The 25,624-nt window shown below is 37.9% G+C and overlaps 1 protein-coding gene across 2 annotated transcripts in view; it reads right to left on the bottom strand.

The window, feature by feature from the left end:
* The window catches only part of CKAP5 (cytoskeleton associated protein 5), a 111,357-nt gene that overhangs the window by 71,586 nt on the left and 14,147 nt on the right, over positions 1-25,624 (bottom strand). The window contains exon 1 of one of the 2 annotated variants that reach the window (XM_077767389.1): positions 12,096-12,164. The exons of the other annotated variant lie outside the window; for it this stretch is intronic. The gene's annotated coding sequence lies outside the window, so the exon portion shown is untranslated. Of the gene's footprint in view, positions 1-12,095; positions 12,165-25,624 lie in introns of those variants that run through there. 2 annotated transcript variants of the gene reach the window in all.

Here is a 25,624-nt window from a genome sequence, read left to right as displayed (position 1 = left end):
AGCAGGAAAGAATATCCAATGAAATAAAGACAGTCTCTTCAGCAAATTGTGCTGGAGACACCGGCATGGTGGACAGCAAAAGGCAAAAGAATGAACTTGGACCACTTTCTCACACCATACACAAAAATAAACTCAAAATGGATGAAAGACCTAAATGAAAGACAGGAAGCCATAAAAATCCTAGAGGAGAAAGCAGGCAAAAACCTCTTTGACCTCGGCCACAGCAACTTCTTACTTAACACGTCTCCAGAGGCAAGGGAAACAAAAGCAAAAATGAACTATTGGGACTTCATCAAAATGAAAAGCTTCTGCACAGCAAAGGAAACAATCAACAAATCTAAAAGGCAACTGACAGAATGGGAGAAGATATTTGAAAACGACATATCAGAGAAAGGGTTAATATCCAAAATCTATAAAGAACTTATCAAACTCAATACCCAAAAACCAAATAATCCAATGAAGAAATGGGCAAAAGACATGAACAGACACTTCTCCAAAGAAGACATCCCAGATGGCTAATGACACATGAAAAGATGCTCAACATCACTCATCATCAGGGAAATACAAATCAAAACCACAATGAGATACCACTTCATACCTGTCAGGATGGCAAACATTAACAACTCAGGCAACAACAGATGTTGATGACGATGTGGAGAAAGAGGATCTCTTTTGCACCACTGGTGGGAATGCAAACTGGTGCAGCCACTCTGGCAAATAGTATGGAGATTCCTCAAAAAATTAAAAACAGAACTTCCTTATGACCCAGCAATTGCACTACTAGGAATTTATCCAAGGGATACAGGTGTGCTGTTTTGAAGGGGCCATACACCACAATAGCCACAGTATGGAAAGACCCCAAATGTTCATTGATAGATGAATGGATAAAGAAGATGTGGTATATATAGACAATGGAGTATTACTTGGCAATCAAAAAGAATGAAATCTTGCCATTTGCAACTACATGGATAGAACTAGGGGGTATTATGCTAAGTGAAATCAGTCAGAGAAAGACAAGTATCATATGACTTCACTCGTAATTTAAGATACAAAACAGATGAACATAAGGGAAGGGAGGCAAAAATAATATAAAAACAGGGAGGGGGACAAAACATAAGAGTCTCTTAAATATAGAGAACAAACAGAGGGTTGCTGGGGGTTGTGTGTGTGAGGGATGGGCTAAATGGGTAAGGGGCATTAAGGAATCTACTCCTGAAATCATTGTTACACTATATGCTAAGTAAATTATAAAATAAAATTTTTTAAAAAATTTCAAGTAACTATACACAAATGTTTGTAAAATACAATAAAATTATTAGATCTGTATATTTTTAGAGTTCCCCAAGTGAATGGAAAATAGTACAACCACCATCTAAAACAATTTGGTGGTTCCATAAAAAGTTAAACATAGAACTATCATATGGCTGTGCAATTCTACTCCTGGGTATATACCCAAAGAATTGAAAACAGGTATTCCAACAAGTACATGTACATGCATATTCAATGCAGCACTAGTCACCTGGGCCAATAAAGAGACCAAATGTCCATCAATGGATGAATAAACAAATTCTGGTGTATAATTACAATGGATTATTATTCATCCATAAAAATGAATGAAGTACTGTTACAGGCTAACCACATGGATGAATTTCACAAATATGATGTTAAATGAAAGAGACCAAACACAGAGATCCCATATTGTAGGATTCTACTTATATAAAAATATCTAGAGTAGATTAAACCTTAGAGACAGAATGCAGACTGTGGGGTGTCAGGGGTTAGGGACAGCAGGAAATAGGAAGAAACTGCTTAATGGGTAAGGAGTTTTACTGTGGTGTGATGGAAATGTTATGAAAGTAGAGGTGGTGCTGGCACAACACTGTGACTATACAAAATGCAAATGAACTGTTCACTTTAAAAGAGTTAATTTTATGTAAAGTGAATTTCATCTCAAAAAAATTTTTTTCAAGTTCTCAGGTGATTTTAATGTGCAGCCTGGGTTAAAAACTTCTAAAGTTACTTTCTTGGCCTAAGTCTGAGCTGCAAATGCCATCTCTCCTATCTAACTTTTTTTAAAAGACAGACATTCAATGAAAGCTTTCAACACATTTTCTAATCAAGAGACTGTGAACTGTCAGTATCTGACTGTCACTATTCTGTACGTTCACTGAAATACTTTTTCTTTTTCTCTTGTTGGTTGCTTTGAGAAACATGAAGAAAAAGAGTATCTAACCCAACTACCTCATATAAAATTTAGATGCCCGCATATTATATTTTCTGAAATGGCTTCTACTACTTTATAGCCTTGGTTTTTAAAAATTGGGGTTTATGGTTTTGCTTTTTTTTTGTTGTTTAAAATTTATTTTTATAGTAATTTAGGTTCATAGCAAAATTTGGAGGAAGGTACAGAGATCTCTTAAATATCCTCTGTCCCCCCGTTATCAATATCCCCCACCAGAGTGGTATATTTGTTATGATTGACGAACCTACATTGACACATCATAATCACCCAAAGTCCATAGTTTACATTAAGATTCATTCTTGGTATTGTACATTTTGTTGCTTTGGATAAATATATAATTATATATTATATATCATTACAGTCCTACATGAGTATTTTCACTGTACGGTTTTGCTTTTTATTCAAAGGAAAAGCATGCTTCATACCCAAACTTCCCCAGCCATTGAAATAAGGGATACAGTGTTTGTTTATGTATGTGGCACTGGGGACTCTTGTCTTTGTGTTTGTCTTCTTCCTGGATTGATATATTAAGAAAAAAAAAAAAAAAGGACTTATGCACTAATTTCTTCCCTAATTATTTTCATGTAAAGAAATTTTTTTAATGTTTATTTATTTTTGAGAGACAAAGAGAGACTGAGCATGTGCAGGGGAGGGGCAGAGAGAGAGAGGGAGACACAGAATCAGAAGCAGGCTCCAGGCTCTGAGATGTCAGCACAGAGACTGATGAACCGTGAAATTATGACCTGAGCCAAAGTCAGACGCTTAACCAACTGAGCCACCCCGGCACCCCTAATTATTTTCATTTTAAAATTAACTTTAGAACTTAGTTTTTTACATCTACAAGAAAATATACACAGTATGTGAGTTAGGAAGCATTACAATAAAATTGACCCATTGACCTAACACCCAATCTAAAAATCAGAACATTACCATTATTGGGGTACCTGGGTGGCTAAGTCAGTTAAGTGTCCGACTCTTGATTTCAGCTCAGGTCGTGATCTCATGGTTCATGGGTATGAGCCTATGTCAGGCTCTGCATTGACTGCGCAGAGCCTGGTTGTAATACTCTGACTCCCTCTCTCTCTGCTCCTCCTTTGCTTGTGCTCTCAAAATAAATAAATAAACTTTAAAAAAAAAAAAAAAAGCCCAAACACTACCATTATTATTAATGCACCTGGGCATTTCTTTCCTACCCCATCCTTCTCTCACAGAAGAACTTTCCTGGAGTTCATTTAGTTCTATGCCATAGTCACAGTCACATATCCCTAAACAACAAAATTAACTGTGCTTGCTTGTAAATTTTAGAAAAATATTATCTGTATGTTGTCTTCCATGACTCACTTTTTTCATTCAATATTTCATTTGTAAAATTCATCTGTGTGTGTGTGTACTATAGTTCAAAGCTACTCAAAATGTGGTCCAAAGGCTTGTGCTGGTTCACAAACGTTATCATTCAGAGACAAGGACAGAAATGAATAGTGGTTTAGAAACTTCCATAGCACCTAACTTCTTTTATTATGGTTGTTTGAGGATCTTAAAAAAGTTCAGCAAGGCTAAAGTGTAAAATGCAACACAGAAAAGTAAAAGGATATAAAGTAAGGCTGGAATGTAAGTCAAGATCAGACCCTGGAAGATCCTGTGAGCAATGTTAAGGAATTTGGACTTTATCCTAAATGTAAAATGAAACTCTGAAGAACTATAAATAGGAAATATTACATATGCTATTGAATTTGCATTTTTTTGAAAATTTAAAAAAATGTTTTATTTATTTTGAGTGGAAAGGGCAGAGAGAGAGGGAGACAGAGAATCCCAAGCAGGCTCCATGATATCAGTGCAGAGCTGGATGCAGGGCTCAATCTCATGAATCAGGGCTCAATCTCATGAATCATGTTATCATGATCTGAGCTGAAATAAAAAGTCAAATGCTTCAGCAACTGAAACACCCAGGGGCCCCCAAACGTGCATTTTTTTGAAGACCATATGTTGTACATGTAAAAAGCAATGTAAAGAATGGTTTGGAAGGCAGTAACAATGAAGGGAAATCAGTTAGAATACAGTGATCTAAATCAAAGATGGTGGCAGCCTGCACCTAAGGATGACAAACTGTGCATCTTTTGCTCCTTAAAGGTAAAATGGAATTAATACACGTAACATGCCACTTTGTCTTAGGAGTGTACAAAGTGTGCGTTTGGGGGTGCCTGGGTGGCTTAGTCAGTTGAACATCCGACTTTGGCTCAGGTTATGTTCTTACGGTTCATGAGTTCAAGCCCCACGTTGGATTCTGTGCTGACGGCTCAGAGCCTGGAGCCCCTGGTTTGGATTCTGTGTCTCCCTCTCTCTCTGCCCCTCTCCCACTCATGCTCTGTGTCTTTCTCTCAAAAGTAAAATAAGAACATTTTTAAAAAATTTTAAAAACAATGTACAAAAGGGGTTCTTTTTTGTGCCATAGGCCTCTGGTAGAGTCACAGACACCTTCTTCAGAATACTTTTTAATGCATAAAATAAAATATGTAAGACTATGCCAAATAACTTTGAAACATAATTGTTCACTAAATATTATCAAAATATTTATTTTAAAATGTGCATATTTTAAATGAACTTCTCCATTCATTAAATAAAATCTAGCAGCAGATATATTACTATAACTACTACAATTTTGAAGTTATAATTAACAAAAATATTTTGATATATATTTCATAATGTGATTATGAAAATTACTTCTATTGGTAACCAATACACAAGTCATTTCAACATTACTGTGGCTTATGACCTACATTCTTCACTGAAAAAAAAAAAAGCTAAAATTTCAGATAGATGGTTAATAAGAAAAAATATGCAATTATTTTTCCTTCCAAGTTCACAGAGTCCCTGAATTCTAACCCCAGGTTAAAATCTCTTGGTCTACGACCTTCCAAATCCTATGGTCACATGAAAGCTCCTTACTTTCAAAGATTTTAAGGCACTGTTTACAAGAGTCCCCAATAGTTCCAAAGTCCCCATTTAAAACAGTTAATACCAATCATATATTTCAATAGTACTTTATATTTTACAAGTATTTTTACAATAATTTTCTTATGTGAGATCTAGTGAGGAAGATATTTAATCACTTCTATGTATTTCACAATGTAAATGCAAGCACACTGTTTTATTACCTCATTGGGTTTTCTTTTTTGTATTATTCTTAATCATGCAGGGCTTTCCTACTAAACTTACTAAAAGATTCTCTTGAGCAAGAACTTTTTGTCTTATTAATCTCTATCCTCACAATGCTGAAAGAACAACATGATATAAAGCAAATATTATTAACCTCTTTTTACATGTTAATATGGAAAATAAAGGTTTAGTGTCTTACCCAAGGGGACTTAGGTAGGAGAAACTGGCCTAGAACAGGTTTCTTGAAGCCTAGTTTGGTGAATTTCTTACAATTTATCTACATATGGTTTCTAGATGATCTATAGTGAAAACTTCTTTATAAATAGCATGACTTATTTTGGTGATTACCTAACCCAGTTCATTTTTTAAAATGTTTTTATTTATTTTTGACAGAGAGAAAGAGTGTGAGCGGGGAGGGGCAGAAAGAGAGGGAGACACAAAATCCAAAGAAAACTCCAGGCTCTGAGCTATCAGCAAAGAGCCTGACAATGGGCTGAAACCCACGAACTTCAAAATCATTACCCGAGCCAAAGTCTGACACTTAACCAACTGAACCACCAGGCACCTAATTCAGTTAAAATATAAAAAAAAAATATGAAAGAAAATATAAAGAGTAAATGGGCATAATGTGAAAAACAACTTTATTTGCCTCTTTCAAAAGGACTTAGGTAACGTAAGAGAAATTTAAAATACAGTTAGCTGGTAAGGGGGAATCATCTTTAATCAGCAGCTGCCTCTAATAAAGCCTACCCAACCAATTGGGCCTTAAAACACTGCCTTTGAATAAAAAAGGAATGACTCCAGTTTTAACTGTAATTTGGGATTATTCATGCAGTCCAACTCTTCCCCTTGAAAGCTCTTATTCCATTGAGAGATGGCTCTACTAACTGATAAAAAAAATCATTCCTTGAGATTAATAAAAAACAAAAGGATGGTAGACTATAATGGCTATAATTCATAATTGTTTTTGAATTTCTGACTATAATTCTAGAACATTTGGGGAAGTGGTCTTTAAAGAGAACACTTGCAGGGGCACCTGGGTGGCTCAGTCAGTTAAGCGGCTGACTTCTTCTCAAGTCACCATCTCATGGTCTGTGAGTTCAGGCCCCACACCAGGCTCTGTGCTGACAGCTCCAGCACAGAGCCTGGAGCCTGCTTCAGATTCTGAGTCTCCCCCTCTCTCTGCCCCTCCTCTGCTCAAGCTCTCGGTCTCTCAATAATAAATAGACATTAAAAATAAATAAATAAATAAATAAATAAAGTGACCACTTGCTTGAAAGCGGAACTTTGCAAATTTTAACTAGTCATTATCACAAAGACAAGACCTTGGGGACATCCAGAACATATACAGAAAGTAATGAAGAGGAACCTCATAGTCAGTATAAAATCGATCACATGTAAAATAAAATGTAACAATTTCATGAAAAGTCACATAAGTTAAAAGCCTGAATGATTTCTTTAGAGGAATGTAGTGCTGTTTTCAATATACACAGCAAACTGAAACCAAACTAGCATTCACAATAGCCAAAGAATGGGAACCACCCAAATGTCCATCCATTGATAAATACGGAAAATCCACACAATGAAATTATTATTCAATAAGAAGAAGAAATGAAGTACTATAAAGAACTCCTAAAATTCAACAAACAACCCAATTAAAAAATGGGCAAAGGGGATGCTTGGGTNAGCACAGAGCCCGACGCGGGGCTCGAACCCATGAACCGCGAGATCATGACCTAAGCGAAAGTCGGACGCTTAACCGACTAAGCCACCCAGGCGCCCCGTTAAGAGTCCAATTCTTGATTTTGCGGCAGGTCATGATCTCACAGTTCCTGATATGGAGCCCTACATCGGCCTGGGATTCTCTCTCCCTCTCTCTGACACTCCCCTGTTTGCACACATGTGTATGCATACTCTCTATCTATAGAAATTAATAAACTCAAAAAAAATTTTTTTAATAGGCAAAGGACTTGACGCTTCTCCAAGGAAGATCTACAAATGGCTAATAGGCACATGAGAAGATGCTTAACATTACTAATCATTAGGGAAATGCAAATAAAAATTTTAAGATTCCACCTCACATCTAATAGGATGGCTACTGTCAAGACAAAACAAAACAAAAAACAATTGTTGGCAAGGATGTAGAGCAACTGAAAACTCTTGTACACTGTTAAGAATGTAAAATGGGGGGCTCCCGAGTGGCTGAGTCAGCTGGGTGTCCAACTTTGGCTGGTCATGATCTCAGTTTGTGAGTTTGACAGCAGATATATATATATATATGTTATATGTATTTTATCACCTTGAAACCATTATACTTAAAAAAGCCAGTTTCAAAGAACCATATATTGTATAATTCCATTTATATGAAATGTCCAGAACAGGCAAGGATAGCTGCCGTGGAAAACACTACAGCAGTTTTTAAAAAATTAAAAACAGAATTACCATCTGATCCAGCAATTCTACTTCTGTGTATATATGCCCAAAAGAATTGAAAGCAGGGTCTCAAAGACATATTTGTACATCCATGTCCATTTCATAGCAGCATTATTCACAACAGCTAAAATGTGGAAGCAACTCAAGCGTTCATAAATGGATGAATGGATAAGCAAAATGTGGTTTACACATACAATGGAATATTATTAAATATTATTTAGCCTTAACAAGGAAATAATTCTGACATATGTGATAGTCAAAATCACGACAGAAAGCAGAAGGGTTTTTCCAGTGAATAGATGGATTGGGGTATGTTCAATGGGTATAAAGTTTCAATTTTCCAAAATGAAAAAAATTATGAAGATGGATGGTGGTGATAGTTGCACAACATAATAGATATGGTATCTGATACCAGTGAAATGGTTAAGATGGTAAATTTTATCTGTATTTTCCCACCTTAAAAACATTATACTAAAAAAAGTCAGTTTCAAAGAACCACATATCGTATGATTCCATTTATATGAAATGTCCAGAACCACAAAAATTAGATCAGTGGTTGCCTAGGACTGAGGTATTTGGATAATGGGTAAGGAGTGTGGAATTTCTTTTTGGGGTAATGAAAATGATCTAAAACTGACTGTGGTGATGGCTGCACAAATCTAGAAATATACTAAAAGCCACTGAATTGTACACTTCAAAATGGGTGAGTGGTATGTAAATTATATTTCATTAAAACTGTTTAAAAAAAAAACTAACAAAGTTTACTAACAAAAGTCCTTAGGAGATAAGAATGATTTGTTGGGGTGCCTGGGTGGCTCAGTTGGTAAAGTGTCTGACTCTTGGTTTCAGCTCAGGTCATGATCTCATGGATCGTGAATTCAAGCCCCAAATTGGGCTCCATGCTGATAGTGTGGAGTCTGTGTGGGATTCTCTCTGTCCCTCTCCTGCATGTGCGCTCTCTCTCTCTCTCTGTCCAAATAAATAAACTTTAAAAAAAATGATTTTTAAACCTACTGATCATTTTACATGTGCATGGGTTGAGAGCAGAGGTTAGAGTCCTTTCTAATAATAGGATCTAATAATAAGAAATAAGTCTATTCCAATTTTACTCAAAGCATTCATATTCACTGAATTTCCCTATGGGAAACCATGATGTGCCTAAGTTCACAGGAGTACAAGTAAGAAGTTTAAACAAATAATAATACAAAATATATTATGTGTGGGATCTGCTTTAAGCAAGGGATAAATAAGGATTATGGGAATTCTAAGGATTTTTTTTAACGTTTATTCATTTTTGAGAGACAGAACAGAGCATGAGTGGGGGAGGGGCAGAGAGAGAGGGAGACAGAATCCGAAGCAGGCTTCAGGCTCTCAGGGCTCAAACTCACTGACTGCAAGATCATGACCTGAGCCGAAGTCAGAAGCTCAACGGACTGAGCCACTCAGGCACCCCTAAGACAGAATTAACCACCAGTAAGTGAGAGATGGTCAGTGAAACATCTCACAGAAAGGATGGTATCTGAACTCAGTGATGAATGACAAGTGGGATTTTCAAAAAAAAAAGACAAACAGAACTATAAGAGGAGATATTCTAGGCTGAGAAAACAAGAAAGGCAAAGTCTTCGAGACAGGAAAGTACATGTTCAGAGAACAATGAATGGCTCCATTTACTACAGTCTAAGACCAGAGAGGTAGACTAGGGTCAGATCATGTAGAATCTTGAATATTAAGCTAAACAGCAGAAGATGCTGAAGACTGAACCAGGGCAACGACATGATCCTGTCTATTTCAGAAAGATAAATCTATGTAGAATGGATTGGAAGGGAGAGAAAATAGAACCTTGCTAGAAAATTATTACAATATTTCAGGACAAAGATAATAGAAGCCAGAATCAGAGGTCCAGGAATGGAAAGGATGGGCAGGGGTGACTGAAGGGAGTTACATTAAAGAAGTAGAGGGGTGCCTGGGTGGCTCAGGTCATGAGCTCACGGTTGGTGGGTTCGAGCCCCACATCAGGCTCTGTGCTGACAGCTAGCTCAGAGCCTGGAGTCTGTTTCAGATTCTGTATCTCCCTCTCTCTCTCTCTGACCCTCCCCTGCTCATGCTGTCTCTCTCTCTCTCTTTCTCTCTCTCAGAAATTAAAATTAAAACTTTTAAAATTAATTATAAATAAATGTATAATTATAAATTAAATTTAAAAATAATTAAAAAATAAATTTTAAAAAAGAAAGAAAGAAAATATGGCACCAGGATTAAACAGAGGATTCTGGATTTTATGAACACAGACATAGGAAACCGAGTTGTCATTACATAGCAAGGTTTGATGCTTTAAGAGTGAATAAAACTTCCAACAAAGAGAAGCATTAATAAAATTAATTTGAACTATATACGATGCTTACTATGGTTCATACAATCTAGTCATACTATAAATGTTCATAACTTTAAATTATTCAGAGCTCTCAGGAGGCTTTACAACTAGCATGAAACAGAAGCAAAGACAAGGAGGCCAGCTAAAATAAATCTATTCTAGAGAAATATTATAAATTGATAGTATTACTGTATCTAAAGCATCTTCCAAAGAGCTCAAATACCACATAATCCACACTGCTGCTGAAAAAGGTTTCGATGTAATTGTTTATTTTTAGACTAGAGATTAAGAAATGTTTCCAACGTCATATTAAAGGTAAAACTTACAGTAAATTTTGAACTGATTTTTCAGTTTAGTATTCAATTAAATAACAAATTACCTATTGAGTATATATTATTATAACACATAGACTCAAGCAATCTATGCATTTGCTCATTCACCAGTCAGCTAAAAGTAAGACACCAAGAGATCAAGTCATGAATAATGTTAGAGCTGGGCCTACAATCTAGATCTCCTTTCAGTCCACCAACTTGGCCACACCACTCAAGGGTCCAACTGTAGTATCCTTTTAAGTTCCTCAACTCGACAGTCTGTAAGAATAATTATAAAGCTACTAAACAGGCTGTTTCAGCTTTCTACCTGGGAAGAAGCCATGGCAGTGAAACTATTTTATGGCTAATTCCCAAGCTCTTGACCTACAAAAGCTATCACAATACATGAGATCTGGATCTGATTACCATTCCTGGACTCTCACTTCTGGCTAAGGAAATGCGACTGCAGAAACACAGAATAAGTGTGAGGGAGTTTGAGGAAAATGTCCACTCAAAAAGCAACCCCACCAAATGACCAATTAAGTATGACAATAGATTCACTCAAACAAAAAACAAAAAAAGAAAGAAAGAAGAATTATAAAACAGGGAAGTAGGGATAAAACAGAATACACACACAGGCCCAGAAAGCTTTACTCAAACCTTCTATAGAAAGGACAAATGGATTAAAGAGACATAACAATTATGTAACTGTCATAGAAACTTTAAGATTTTTATTACTTGGCCAAGCCAGACAAAAGCTCATCTCTAAGTAACCAGTAACAAACTGACAAACTCTTCCCTCTAATTTAAAAACCTCACTGCCCTCGCATAATTCCCATTAACAAGGACAAGTGTTAACCTCTTGCTGGAGTATTCTCCAGAAATCTGAACTGCTTCTCTAGCAGTTAACTCAGCAAACTTGGGTGTGCGTGCTGTCCTGGTCCTGGGATGGTGGCCTCTCACAAGTTCCTTCTGAAGAGAAAGGATAAAGAACTGTCTCTGAGCTATCTCTTACACATCCTGCTATTCATATCAGCAGGACAGAAGATTAACTGAACTCTCCCTAGCAGATGATCACTGCTAAGGTCTCCAAAAGAGGGACCCGCAGCAACACAGGCCTCTGCGGAGCTGGAAAGCTAAACCCAGCTGTCAATTAGGTCAACTTCAAGAGTTACTGCTCAACTCTACTAAGGTAGCTGAAAATCTAATGCTTACTCATCCCTAAACTACCCAGGTCTCCAAATCTCAGGCGGAGGACCCAAGGCCCTGGACACTAGATCCAGCTCCACCCATCCAGTTCAGTGGGGTTACAGAGTAAAAGCAATCCTCTCCTCACTGCACCAGGCTGGGGCAAAGCCGGGTCACGGACACCGCTCAACCACTGCATATCCAAACAAGCACGCTAGGGCCGCTGTCACCACCCAGAAGTAGAACAGATGCCCTAGGCTTTAGCTCACTGCAGCCGGCATTGTTTACGCTCTTTTGCCACCTAAGCCTCTGATAGGCCAGGAAAGTCCCCTGCACTGTCCACCAGGACTTCCGGCATGGGAACAGGATGCTTGACCCTCGCCCGCAGTTTGACACTTACGCTCCCCTGGCAGGGAGAGGTCTGGGGGCCCTATGGTCCGAGCAGAATCAGCAGGAATACCCGGCGGGCCGTGGCGGCATTGGTGCGGAGGGCCGCTGGGAACCGCCTCCTCCGGGGGCGGGGCCCAGAGCTCGCTGTCAGAGTGCCCGCCCCACCTCGGCCCTCCCTCCCAACACACACTGACGGCTTAAAGGGGCCGCATCTTAGTCCAGAGATCTGCAGGACTCAGGGTGCTGCTTCCGACCCACAGGGTTTTCAAGGCATGAGGCAAATGAAGGACCAACTAGAAAGACTCCAGCCCGGTTGGGTGGGCCTCTTTTTTGTTGGCAACACAGGCAACGTTCCAGAAACAAAGGAGATGACCAGTTCTTACTTTCACAATCCTAACCCCTACTCAAGGGATGAAAAAACAAAATTGCTGCAGGCAATAGCCAAAGCATGGGGTAAATACATAGCCCCCATTATGTAAGATACTTATCCCATTAATTTGAGCAGTTAGTGTTCTTCAAACGGCAATTGAAAGGCCCAGAAAGGAATTCTGGCAGCCTGCACTGCTTCACCTCACCCTTTCTCTACAACATGGGAAATCCCAGAGAATGATAGAAGATGGGTAGGAAGGCAATAGGAGGTGAAATGGAGAACATTCTCCTTCTCGTGAGCAAAATGTGCCAAGAACTGGCACAAGAATTCAAAAACTGACCAAGAATTCCCTACATGTCTATTTAGATGAAGAAATCTTGCACGCAAATACAATTGTGATCTGCACCCACCCAATTTAATATGAAGAATTCTTGAGAAAACTGTAGTAGAAACTAGATTAATATCTCAGAGAGTTAAGTAATGGTCTCTTAGCCCTTCATAGGTTATCAGTGAGTTTTAATTTTCTTTTCATAGGAGGAATTTTTCCTCAATCTCAGTTTACAAGGTTTGACTGCATTCTGTGTCATACTATCAGGAATATACTAAGCCTATGTTAGATGAATAAACACACCTTATTAAAGCCTTAAACTACCACCAGGCAAGTATGGGGATCAATTTAGTGAAGCAAAAGACCATTTTCAAGTGCCTTAATAACATCCTCCATTTCAAGCATAGGTTCAAGTGAAAATACAGATTCCAAAAGACAGGCATGAAGACCGCTCTGCTTACTAGGGAACAGACAGAGGTTACCTCTATTCTGAAGGTCTCTGAAGGTCTTTGAGAATTCTAGGATCAGGCTGCTAGTAAGAGAAATGGATTCAGATTAGAATAGTCTGATTTTCAACTGCCAAGAAAATTTCACTTTAAAGTGCATTTAACCGTGAATGATACCTTTGAATTAGGTAATTAAGACCTTTCATTCTATCCCCGTGAAGCATATCACACTATTCTGAGGGTAATGGTTTGCAGACCAGGCTCCCCATTAGATTAGTGAGCACCTCAAGGGCAAGGGCCAGAATGTATCTTAATCATCCTTTTCTCCCAGAGTGATACAAAATGACTATTCAATAAATATTTATCACAAAAGTTAGGACCAACACTTTCTTTGATTCAAGAGTCCAGATAACCGTCAATAAGAATAGCACAGTGAATATAGATATGCATGGACACACACAAATGGCTAACACCCAGTGCTATGCTTGTTAGTGAATTAAAAATTTAGAGAGAAAAAAAAAAATCCACTGATTGTACGGCTTGATCACAGACATTAGGGCTCAAGATTATACAGATTTATATCTCTTGTTTCAAATGCACAGACATTTTACATAAATATTCCTGAATAATTCTTAGCTATTTTACCAAATATCATAGTCCAAACATTGTCCATCTTATTTTGGTTACTGCTTTTTTCTTTACCATGAAGAGAGTAAACTGGGCATTTCAAACCTTCATAATTCAACAAGTTACCAATTAGTAGTCTTCTCCTTAACATGGAAATGTAAAACTGTTTAGGAAATGATTTGGTAAATATTATATATAGAAGAGAACATAGGAAAATGATAACAATTCATGTATTAGGAAGGTCGGGGGCGGGGGGGGGTGTTGTCTGGGTGGCTCAGTCCTCAGTCGGCTAAGTGTCTGACTTCAGCTCAGGTCATAATCTCACTGTGTGAGTTTGAGCCCTGTGTAGGGCTGCGTGCTGACTGTGCAAAGCCTGGTCGGGATTCGCTCTCTCTCTGTACCTCCCAACTTGTGCACATGCTCTCTCTCAGAATAAATAAATAAACTTAAAAAAAAAAAAAATTCAATCCACAAGCATATTTAAAAAAAAAAAAAAGGTGGGATTTCTTGTGCTTTTAAAAATATCTTTTTTCAGGGTGCTTGGGTGGCTCTGTTGGTTGACAGACTGACTCCTGATTTTGGCTCAGGTCATGATCCCAGGGTCTGGGGGTTGAGCCCGACCTCCTGTTCCATGCTGAACATGGAGCTTTCTTTAAGATTCTCTCTCTTCTCCTTCCCCCCACCAACTTTCTCTCCCTCTCTACAATAAAAAATATATATATCTTTTTTCACTGTAACATTTTCTCTGTAACATATTACCATAGAAAAGAAAAACAGCACATAACCATCAAGGTAAAAGGAAGGGCTTTTTGTTTGTTTGTTTTTAAAGTTTTATTTATTTAAATATCTCTACACCAACATGGGGCTCCAACTCAAGACTCCGAGATCAAGAGTCACACACTTTTCTGACTGAGCCAGACAGGCACCCCAGGAAAAGGAATTTTTAAGCATTAGCTGGACACTTTCATTGTATCATATTCAATGAAAGAAAGAAACCAAGTTAGTGACTAAGAGTATAGATTTTGGAGATAGAATGCTAGTTCAAATCCTGGTTGGAACCATTTACTAGCTGTGTAGCTTTGGACAAATTCCTACCTCTCTGTGCTTCTGTTTTCTACATGTAAAAATGGGAAAAATAATAGTATCTACCTCACTAAGTTATTAGGAGAATTAAACCAATTAAGTTTATCATATTTGTAAAGTGCCTAGAACAAAGTGCTATATATAAGTATTTGGGAAATAAAAAATATAATGTTCAACAAATATTGTCTACTTTTTCTGTCACATTCCTTTTAAAACTAAAAAACAAATGCATATCATCAACTGCTCCCAACTCTGTGCTACCAGCTGTCAGAAAGAGATAGTAACTGAGTTTTAGAGACAGAGGAGAGATTCCCAAGCTGAGAACTTTTAAGTAAGGTTTATTAAGGTATAACTTACATACAATAAACTTCACTCTTTTTAGTACATAGTTATAGGAGTTTTGGCAGACATAGAGTATCCATCACTGCAATCACGAACGTCTCCTTTAGCCCAAAATATTTCCTGGTGCCCCTTTATAGTCAATCCTTCCCCCCTAGGCAACCACTGATCAGTATGCTGCTCCTACAGTTTTGTCTTTTGCATGATGTCATGTTAAAAAAAAATATATCATACAGTGTGTAGTCTTTTGAGTAAGGCTTTTTTCATATTACAATTGAGATTATCCATGTTGTTGCACAGATCAGTAATTTGTTCCTTATCGCTCAGTAATATTCCCTTGTATGATCTAACACATCTTGCTCATCAGTTTTACCAGTTAAAAGACATGTGGGTTGTTTCTAGCTTTTAGCAATAGTGAAAAACTGCTACAGATTTTTTTTATAGACATTAAGTTTTCATTTCTGTGCTGAGGCATAGGAGCACATGTACCCCAATGTTCATAGCAGCACTCTCCACAATAGCTAAAACATGGAAAGAGCCTAAGTGTCCATCAACAGATGAATGGATCAAGAAGATGTGGTTTATCTATACCATGGAATACTACATGGCAATGAGAAAGAATGAAATCTGGCCATGTGTAGCAACATGGATGGACCTTGAGGGTGTTATGCTGAGCGAAATAAGTCAGGCAGAGAAGGACAAATATCATATGTTTGCACGTATAGGAGGATTAGGAGGAACTTGACGGAGGAACAAGGGGGAGAAGAAGGGCGGAAATGGTGGGGGAAAGGGAGAGAGGCAAACCATGAGAGACTCTTGAATGCTGACAAAAACTGAGGACTGATGGATGTGGGGGGAGGGGGGGATGGGCATGGAGGAGGACACTTGTGGGGATGAGCACTGAGTGTTATGTGGAAACTAATTTGACAATAAACTGTTAAAAAAAAAAAAAGTTTTCATTTCTGTTGGGCAAATACCTAGAAGTGGGAATGCTGGGTGGTATGGTAAGTGTACGTTTAATTTTACAAGTAAGTGCCAAACTGTTTTCCAAAGTGACTATTCTTCCTCCACCAGCAATGTGTGAGAGTTCAAGTGTAACTGTATTATTACTTAGTACTAATTTCTAGTATGGCTCCAAATTTTTATATCTATGAATTAAAGACAGTTCTTTCTGCAGTTTAGTTTTAATGGTTTATAATGTACTCTTCTACTTATAAACCAGTCGTTTATCATTTGGTATGAATCTTAGATGCTACTTTATTAATACTTTCAAAGGGAAATATCAGTGAAAATTAGTCTTTCAAATCCCATCCAAAAGTAGTCAAATTTGGTCATTTTATCGGGATCAACAAGCTACAAGGCTAAACAAATAGTACTCCTAGTAAGCAGAACAAACCAAAGCATATATTATATACCTGTCAGTTGAACTGGTTTTCCAACATTCGGATGAGCTTATCCATAGCCTAAATAAAATTCCTCAACAATCTCTTCATATAACAAGTCAGATTAAACATGTTTATCAAAAGTATAATTCTCTTGGGGCGCCTGGGTGGCTTAGTCGGTTAAGCGTCCGACTTTCGCTTAGGTCATAATCTCGCGGTTCGTGGGTTCGAGCCCCGCGTCAGGCTCTGTGCTGACTGCCAGCTCAGAGCCTAGAGCCTGTTTCAGTCTGTGACTCCCTCTCTCTCTGACCCTCCCCTGCTCACGCTGTCTCTCTCTCTCTCTCTTCTAGAAATAAATAAAAAACATTAAAAAAAAAAGTATAATTCTCTTGATTAGGAAACAAAAAGAAGCTTCAAGAAAATATTATAAAACTTATCATAAATATTTGTCCACTATTTCCCAAAAAATGCTTTAAAAAGGAGGTCTGGTATTTTTTTGTACGTTGTTGGTGAGCATGGAGAAACTGGTACATCCATTTTGGAAAATATTTGTATTAGCAACCCATTCCCAAGAGAACTGAGAGCATTACATCCACACAAAAACTGGTACATAAATGCTAATATCAACATTATTCATATAACAGCCCCCAAATCCACCAATTTATGAAAGCATAAACAAAATGTGGTATATCCTATCCATGCAATGGAATATCATGGAACCATAAAAAAGGAATGAAACAGTGATACATGCTATTAACGTAAGTTAACCTTGAACACAATATGCTAAGTGAAAAAAGTGAGGCATAAAGAGCCATATGTTGAATGATTCCTTTGGAATTAAATGCCAACATCAGGCAAATCCACAGGGACAGAAAGTAGAATAGTGGTTGCCAGGGGCTAGGTGGGTAAAATGAGAAAGGGGGAGTGGGGAATGGCTGCTAATGGGTATAAAGTCTCTTTTTTTTTAAATTTTTTTTAATGATTTATCCATTTCTAGGAGAGACAGAGAGAGACAGCGTGAGCAGGGGAGGGTCAGAGAGAGAGGGAGTCACAGACTCTGAAACAGGCTCCAGGCTCTGAGCTGGCAGTCAGCACAGAGCCCAACGCGGAGCTCGAACCCACGAACCGCGAGATCATGACCTAAGCGAAAGTCAGACTCTTAACCGACTAAGCCACCCAGGCGCCCCTGAAGTCTCTTTTTGAAGTGATGAAAATGTTCTGGAATTAGATAGTGGTGATGGTTGCACAACCATGTGAATATGTTAAAAAGCCACTGAATTGTATGTACACATTAAAAGGATAAATTTTATGGTATATGAATTATATCTCAATTAAAAAACTCATTGACAAGAGAATGGATAAACAAGCTGTGGTATATTCAGAGAAGATATTATGCAGTAGTGAAAACAAATGAAGACAACTAATAGCAAAAACCTGGATGAATTTCATAAACCACAGGTAGCACTAAAGAGCATACAGTATGATTACACAAACCCAAACAATATACTGCTTAGGAATACATACATTTTCTTTAAATTTAAAAGAAAAGTATAAGGAGGATAATGCTGAAAACTGAGCATAGTAAAAAAGGCAGGGAATAAAACCCAGGATGCAATCCAGAAAGACTACACAGGATATCGGTAATGATCTATTTCTTAAACTGGGTGGTAGGATGATGGGTGTTTCTTTTTCAAATTTATAACATAAATATTATATTTAAAATATATTAAATATTCCAAGAGTTTAAAAATGAACGGGGGGGAAAAAAGCTCTGCCTCTTGCTAGTAGGATTTTATACTTTAAAAAGTTACATTCTATAATGTTCAGGTAGAAGTGTTAGGAAGGCAATTTTTTTTTTTTTCCAATCTGAGGGGAGCACTGGGCTGGAAAGAAGAAAATTTATATTCCCAAATCCCTGTTATACCATTAGCTAGCTGTGAAACCTTAGGAAGGTCATTGACTCTTTGGCGGCTTTAACGTTGTCATACATAAGACAAGGAGTTTGTATTAACACCTCTCCCACCTCTAAAATTTTGAGACAGGGCTCCACAACCACTATTTATACATGATAAACAGCATGCTTGCAATTCCAAGTTCTCCAGTACTAAGACATTTGTAGCTAAAGTTAAATGTTTGGAAAGTGCTTCTACTTCAGTGGCAAAATCTCATAGCCTCATTCTCTTTGGCCCTTGGTTAAATTGCTACAAAGGGAAGGTATCGGTAGTAGTGATACTCCAAAACCACAGTCTGCATACATGTGGGTTCTACCATCATTTTCCCTTTCCAGGCAATCTCACCCAGGTAGAATAAATTGTGTCCCCAGGCCAAAAAGAAGGGATTCACACCAGCCACTCAAAAAGCACATTCTCTTTTGTCTGGCAAAGAAAGTAATGTGGTAAAAGGTAAAAACGCTGATTCAAGAAGTCAGGAATATGAACTGTATTTCCTTTTCCATATACAGAGTACTGGAAAGGACAGTTTCTGAGTCAACTAGTCACATGTAGCACAATTTGTGGCACCAAGAAGTCAGTATCACATTCAGAGCAGGCCTTCCTATGGCTTCTACCCAGGGCACCACACCCAGCTGAACATTCTACTATTAACCATCACTCAAAGGGGATTTAAAAGTGATACGTTAAAAGCCCAAGAGAGGTGGCTTCACTGGAGTATTCTACAAACATTTAAAGAAGAATTAACACCAATCCTGAAACTCTTCCAAAAATCTGAAGAGAAGAAAACTCTTTTTTTTTTTTTAATATTTTTATTTATTTCTAGGAGAGAGAGGGAGAGAGAGACAGCGTGAGCAGGAGAGGGTCAGAGAGAGAGAGGGAGACACAGACTCTGAAACAGGCTCCAGGCTCTGAGCTGGCAGTCAGCACAGAGCCCGACGCGGGGCTCGAACCCACGAACCGCGAGATCATGACCTAAGCGAAAGTCGGACGCTTAACCGACTAAGCCATCCAGGCGCCCCGAGAAAACACTTTCAAACTCATTCTATGAGGACAGAATTACCCTGATATGAAAGCCAGACAAAGACACTGCAAGAAAACTAAAGACTAATATTGTGGATAAAATCCTGATGCAAAAATCCTCAAAACACTAGCAAACTGAGTCCAACAGCACATTAAAAAGATTATACACCATGTCCAAGTGGAATTTATTCCTGGAATGCAAGAATGGTTCAACGTACCAAAATCAATCAATAACTCATTACAAGAATGAAGGACAAAACCCACATGATCATCTCAATTGGTGCAATAAAAAGCATTTGACAAGACTTAACACCCTCAATGATGAAAACACTCAAACTAGGAATATGAAGAGACGACCTCAACATAAGAAAGCCCATTTATGAAAAACCTATAGCTAACATCATATGCAGTGGTGAAAGATTGAAAGCTTTTCCTGTAAGATCAGGAACAAGGCAAGGATACCTACTGTAACCATTCCTAGTCAATACAGTATTGGAAGTCTTAGCCAAAGACTTAAACTAAGAAAAAGAAATAAAAGGCATCTAAATTGGAAAGGAAGAAGTAAAATTATGTGTTTGCAGATGACATACTTTTACATGTAGAAAACCCTAGAGACTCCACAAAAGAAAATCTGAGAATAAATATATTCAGCAAACTTGCAGGATACAAAATCAACACACAAAAACACGTTGTGTTTCTATACATTAACATTGAACAATTTGCAAAGGACATTAAGGACACAATCTCACTTATAATAGCATCAAAAAGATTACAATGCTTTTGGTTATGGATAAACCTAACCCAGGAGGTGAAACTGAAAACTACAAAACAAAGCTAAAAGAAATTAAAGAAAATACAAATAAATGGAAAGACATCCCAAAGCCATGGACTGAAAAAATCAGTATTACGGGGCACCTGGGTGGCTTAGTCAGTTAAGCGTCCGACTTCAGCTCAGGTCATGATCTCACGGTTCATGGGTTCGAGCCCCGCATCAGGCTCTGTGCTGACGGCTAGTTCAGAGCCTGGAGCCTGCTTCGGATTCTGTGTCTCCCTCTCTCTCTGACCCTCCCCTGCTCATGCTGTCTCTATCTCTCTCTCAAAAATAAATTATTTAAAAAAAAAAAGAAAAAAAAGAAAAAATTAGTATTACTAAGATGTCCACACTCGCAAAAGATTCAATACAATCTCTATCAATCCCAGCAGCATTTTTTTGCAGAAATAGAAAAATTCATCCTAAAATTCATATGGAATCTCAAAGTACCCTGAATAGCCAAAACAATTTTGAAAAAGAAAAACACCGGAGGACTCATACTTCCTGATTTCAAAACATATTACAAAGCTACAGTAATCAAAATGGTGTGGTACTGGCATACAGACAAAGAGACCAATAGAACAGAAAACCCAGAAATAAACCCTAGTGAGTAGGGTCAAGTGATCTTTGACAAGGGTGCCAAGACCACTCAGTGGGGAAAAAGCAGACTCCTTATGAAATGGCATTGTGAAAAAAGTTAGGACTCTTATATTACATACTATATACACTATATACTATATACACTATATACACTATATACTATATACAAAAATTAATTTGAAATGATTAAAGGCCTAAACGTAAGATTTATAACTATAAAACTCCTAGAAGAAAAACATAGAGGAAAAGCTTCATGACACTGAAATGAGCAATGATTTCTGAAATATGATACCAAAAGCACAAGCAACAAAAGCAAAAAAGACAGTTGGGACATCAAACTTACTTTTGTGTATCAAAGGACACAACAAATTAAAAAGCAATTTACAGGGGCACCTGGGTGGCTCAGTTGGTTAAGCCTCTGACTTCAGCTCACGTCTTATGGTTTGTGAGTTCGAGCCCCATGTTGGGCTCCATGCTCATAACTCAGAGCCTGAAGTCAGCTTCAGATCCTGTGTCTCCCTCTCTCTCTGCCCCTCCCCGACTCATACTCTCTCATGCTCACTCTCTCTCTCTCTCTCTCTCTCAAACATTAAAAAAAATTTTTTTTTAAAGCAATTTACAGAATGGAAGAAAATATCTCCAAATCATACATCTGATAAGGCGTTAATATCCAGAAAACAGAAAGAACTCCTACAACAACAAAACCCCAAACACCCCACCTAAAAAAAAATGGGCAAAAAACTCCAATAGTCAGTTCTCCAAGTTTGATATACAAATGGCCAACAGCATATGAAAAGATGTTCAACATCACTAATCATCAGAAAAATACAAATCAAGACCACAATGAGATATCAACTTACGCCCATTAGGGTGCGCCTGGGTGGCTTAGTCGATTAAGCGTCCGACTTTCGCTTAGGTCATGATCTCGCAGTTCGTGGGTTCGAGCCCCGCGTCAGGCTCTGTGCTGACTGCCAGCTCAGAGCCTGGAGCCTGTTTCAGTCTGTGACTCCCTCTCTCTCTGACCCTCCCCTGCTCACGCTGTCTCTCTCTCTCTCTCCTAGAAATAAATAAAACATTAAAAAAAAAAAAACTTACGCCCATTAGGATGATTACTATGGAATAATAATTGGCAAGAATGTAGAGAAATAGGAACTCTTGCACACCATTGGTAGGACTGTAAAATGGTTTAATTGCTATAGAAAATAGTATGGAGTTGCTCAAAAAATTCAAAATACCATATTACTGTATGATTCAGCAATCCCATTTCTGAGTGTGTACACATGTGTGTACATATATATACATACACATATATCTCAAAGAATTAAAAATTGGGTCTCAACATGATTTGTACACCCATGTTCAAAGCATCATTATTCACAATGGCCAAGAAGTAGAAGCAACACAAATGTCCACTGAAGAATGAATGGATAAACAAAATGTAATATTTATATAGACAGTAGAATATAAGACTTCCCTACTTAAAAAGGAAGGAAATCCTCTTACATGCTACAATATGAATGAGCTTTGAGTACATTACACTAAGTGAAATAAACCAGTCACAAAAAGACAAATACTGTATAATTCCACTTACATGAGGTATCTAAACTAGTAAGATTCATAGAAACAAAACAGAATGACCATTATCAGGGGCTGGGGGAAGGGGGGGGGGAAGAGAATGTATAGATTCAGGTTTATAAGATGGAAAAAAATTCTGGAGATCTGTTTCACAACAGTGGGAATGTACTTAGTTTAAAATGTACCTAGAGGTGCCTGGGTGGCTCAGTCGGTTAAGCCTCTGGCTTCCGCCCAGGTCATGATCCTGTGGTTCATGGGTTCTAGCCCTGAGTAGGACTCTGCACTGGCGATGCAGAGTCCACTTGGGATTCTCTCTGCTCTTCCCTTGCTCTCTCTCCTCTCTCAAATAAACTTTTAAAAAATGTACTTAATTATGGGGTGCCTGGGTGGCTCTGTTGGTTAAGCACTGGATGACTCTTTTTTTTTTTTTTAATGTTTTTATTTATTTCTGAGAGAGAGAGAGAGAGAGACAGTGTGAGCAGGGGAGGGTCAGAGAAAGAGGGAGACAGAGAGTCTGAAACAGGCTCCAGGCTCTGAGCTGGCAGTCAGCACAGAGCTTGACATGGGGCTTGAACCCACAGACCATGAGATCATGACCTGAGCCAAAGCCGGACACTTAACCAACTGAGCCACCCAGGCGTCCCTGGATGACTCTTAATCTCAGCTCATGATCTCAAGGTCGTGAGTTCGAGCCCCATGTTGGGCTCTGTGCTGGGTAGAGCCTACTTAAAAAAATAAAAATAAAAGTTAATTAAAAATGGTGGTTTTTCTGTGTTGCATGTTTTTATAACTTTTAAAAAGACGCTCATCCATTCAACAAAATGCTCTGCAACTATTTAAAAAAAGATGAAGACTAAACATTTAAATATTCATGTGGAAGAAATAACATTAAATTTTTAACAGAAAATTGGAAGGCTGTATATGAAGTCATTTTTGCATTTAGTAAAACCATTGGTAGTAGGCTGATAACGACCCCCCAAAATACTAGATTTTAATCCCTACAACTTGTCAATGTCACTTTATTTGGTAAAAGGGTCTCTGTGGCTGTGATGAAATTAAGGATCATAAGATGGGGAAATTATCCTGCATTATCTGAATGGGCCCTAAATGCAATCACATACATCCTTGTAACAGGGAAAGTGGGAAATTTGACACACACGTAGAAGGCCACATAAAGACAGAGAAGAGCAAGATTAGAAGAAACTGAAATGATGTGATACAAACTAAGGAATGACAACAGCCAAGAGAAGAGGCAAGGAAGGGATTCTCCCAGAGAGCCTCTGGAGGAACATGGCCCTGCCTTGGTTTTAGCCCCCAGAAGACTCATCCTAAATTGTGTTGGACTTCTGGGCTCCAGAACAGTGAAAGAGCAAGTTTCTGTTGTTTTCAGCCACCACATTTGTGGTAATTTGCTACAGCAGCCATAGAAAACAAATTACAACATTGTACTTGTTTGAAATCACATACAAATTTTCAGGAAGGATCCACAGAAAACTGTTAACAAAGGCTACTTCTAAGGAGAACATCTAAGGGGCTGGCTGAAGAACTTTTACTTTTCACTTTCATACCTAGCCATTTCTTTAAAAAAAAAAAAAAGAAAAAAGCTTCAATGTTTTTAAAAGCCTTGAAGCTGGTTCTCTCTCTACTCATCCCATAAGCTAAGCCTCACTTCTCCCCCTTAACATTTTTTGGGCATCATATCTCCTTTGAAAGAAGGAACCAAATTTTATTTATTACCCTAGCATCTAGCAGAGTGCTTTGCACTCTAACATAATTCCTAAAATGGCATCATTTCATCAAACCACAGAAGTCTTAAGTATATAATAAATGTGTTCCGGGAGTTATTTATAAATAGAATTTTGTATGTTGAATGTGTATTTCAAATGTCAGGAAAACAGAATATATTTAATGGATTTCTAAAGTAAACCCTTTTTCAAAGCGAAAAATCATTCAGTGATAGATTTTGAAATTTTACGAGTTTTGCCACTGTTTCTTGGTTACCCATTTTTATTATAAAATCCATGAAAAGAAGGTAATTTTAATTTTAGAATCTTTCACTTTGGCAAAGCCAGGACAGTAGAACAGTTGTTTGCAATAAATCTAATTGTAGAGAGCTCCAGTCTCTAAACCAGTCATGTTGTGTTCTGAAGTTAGATCTGAATTCTAAAACTTGCTTTGTCACACACTAGCTGAGTCTCAGTTTCATCACCTGCCCTAACAGCACCATCTTCATGTGGTTCCTTACTTAATACATACTTCTGGAGTATTCACCATGTCCCAGGCACTATTCTAAGTATTTAAATTACTGAGTCATTTAAATTCTTATAACTCTGAAGCTGATATTATCTCCATTTTACAGACAAAGAAACTGAGGCAAAGAGGTTAAGCAACTTGCCTAAGGCAATTCAACTAAATGTTGTAAAAATTAAATGAAATTTGGCCTCATTCATGTTAAGAATTCTCCCCTAATATCCACATTATTCCCCTGCCCCACAAGTACACTTGCTTGGCAGATCACATGAGGTTACTGTTAGGTACTCAGTTATGTGCTGAATACAGGTAGTAAAATACAGTCAGTAGCCCAGGGGCCAGCTACTATGAGAGTATGAGAGAGGCACATAATCTACCTGAGGAGTCAGGGAAGGTCTCCCTGAGAAAGTGATACAGGCATACCTCACTTTATTGCACTTTCTAGATACTGTGGTTTTTACAAATTGAAGGTTTGTGGCAACTCTGCATCAAACAAAGTCTATTGGCACCATTTTTCCAATAGCATTTACATCACTCCATGTCTATGTCACATTTTGGTCATTCTCACAATGCTTCAAACTTTTCCATTATTATTATATTTGTTACAGTGATCTGTGATCAGTAATCTGGTTTGGTTTTTTTGGATCAGTGATCTTGATGTTACTGCTGTAATTGGAGGCACCACGAACCACACCCATACAAGACCGCAATCTTAATAAATGTTCTTTTTTTTTTTAAATGTTTTATTTTATTTAT

The sequence above is a fragment of the Crocuta crocuta genome, unplaced genomic scaffold (genome assembly GCF_008692635.1).
Source record: "Crocuta crocuta isolate KB4526 unplaced genomic scaffold, BGI_CrCroc_1.0 scaffold330, whole genome shotgun sequence".
In the NCBI taxonomy this organism is placed as follows: Eukaryota; Metazoa; Chordata; class Mammalia; order Carnivora; family Hyaenidae; genus Crocuta; species Crocuta crocuta.
Note: the sequence above shows the minus strand (reverse complement) of the source record. Positions and strands in the feature narration are given on the sequence as shown.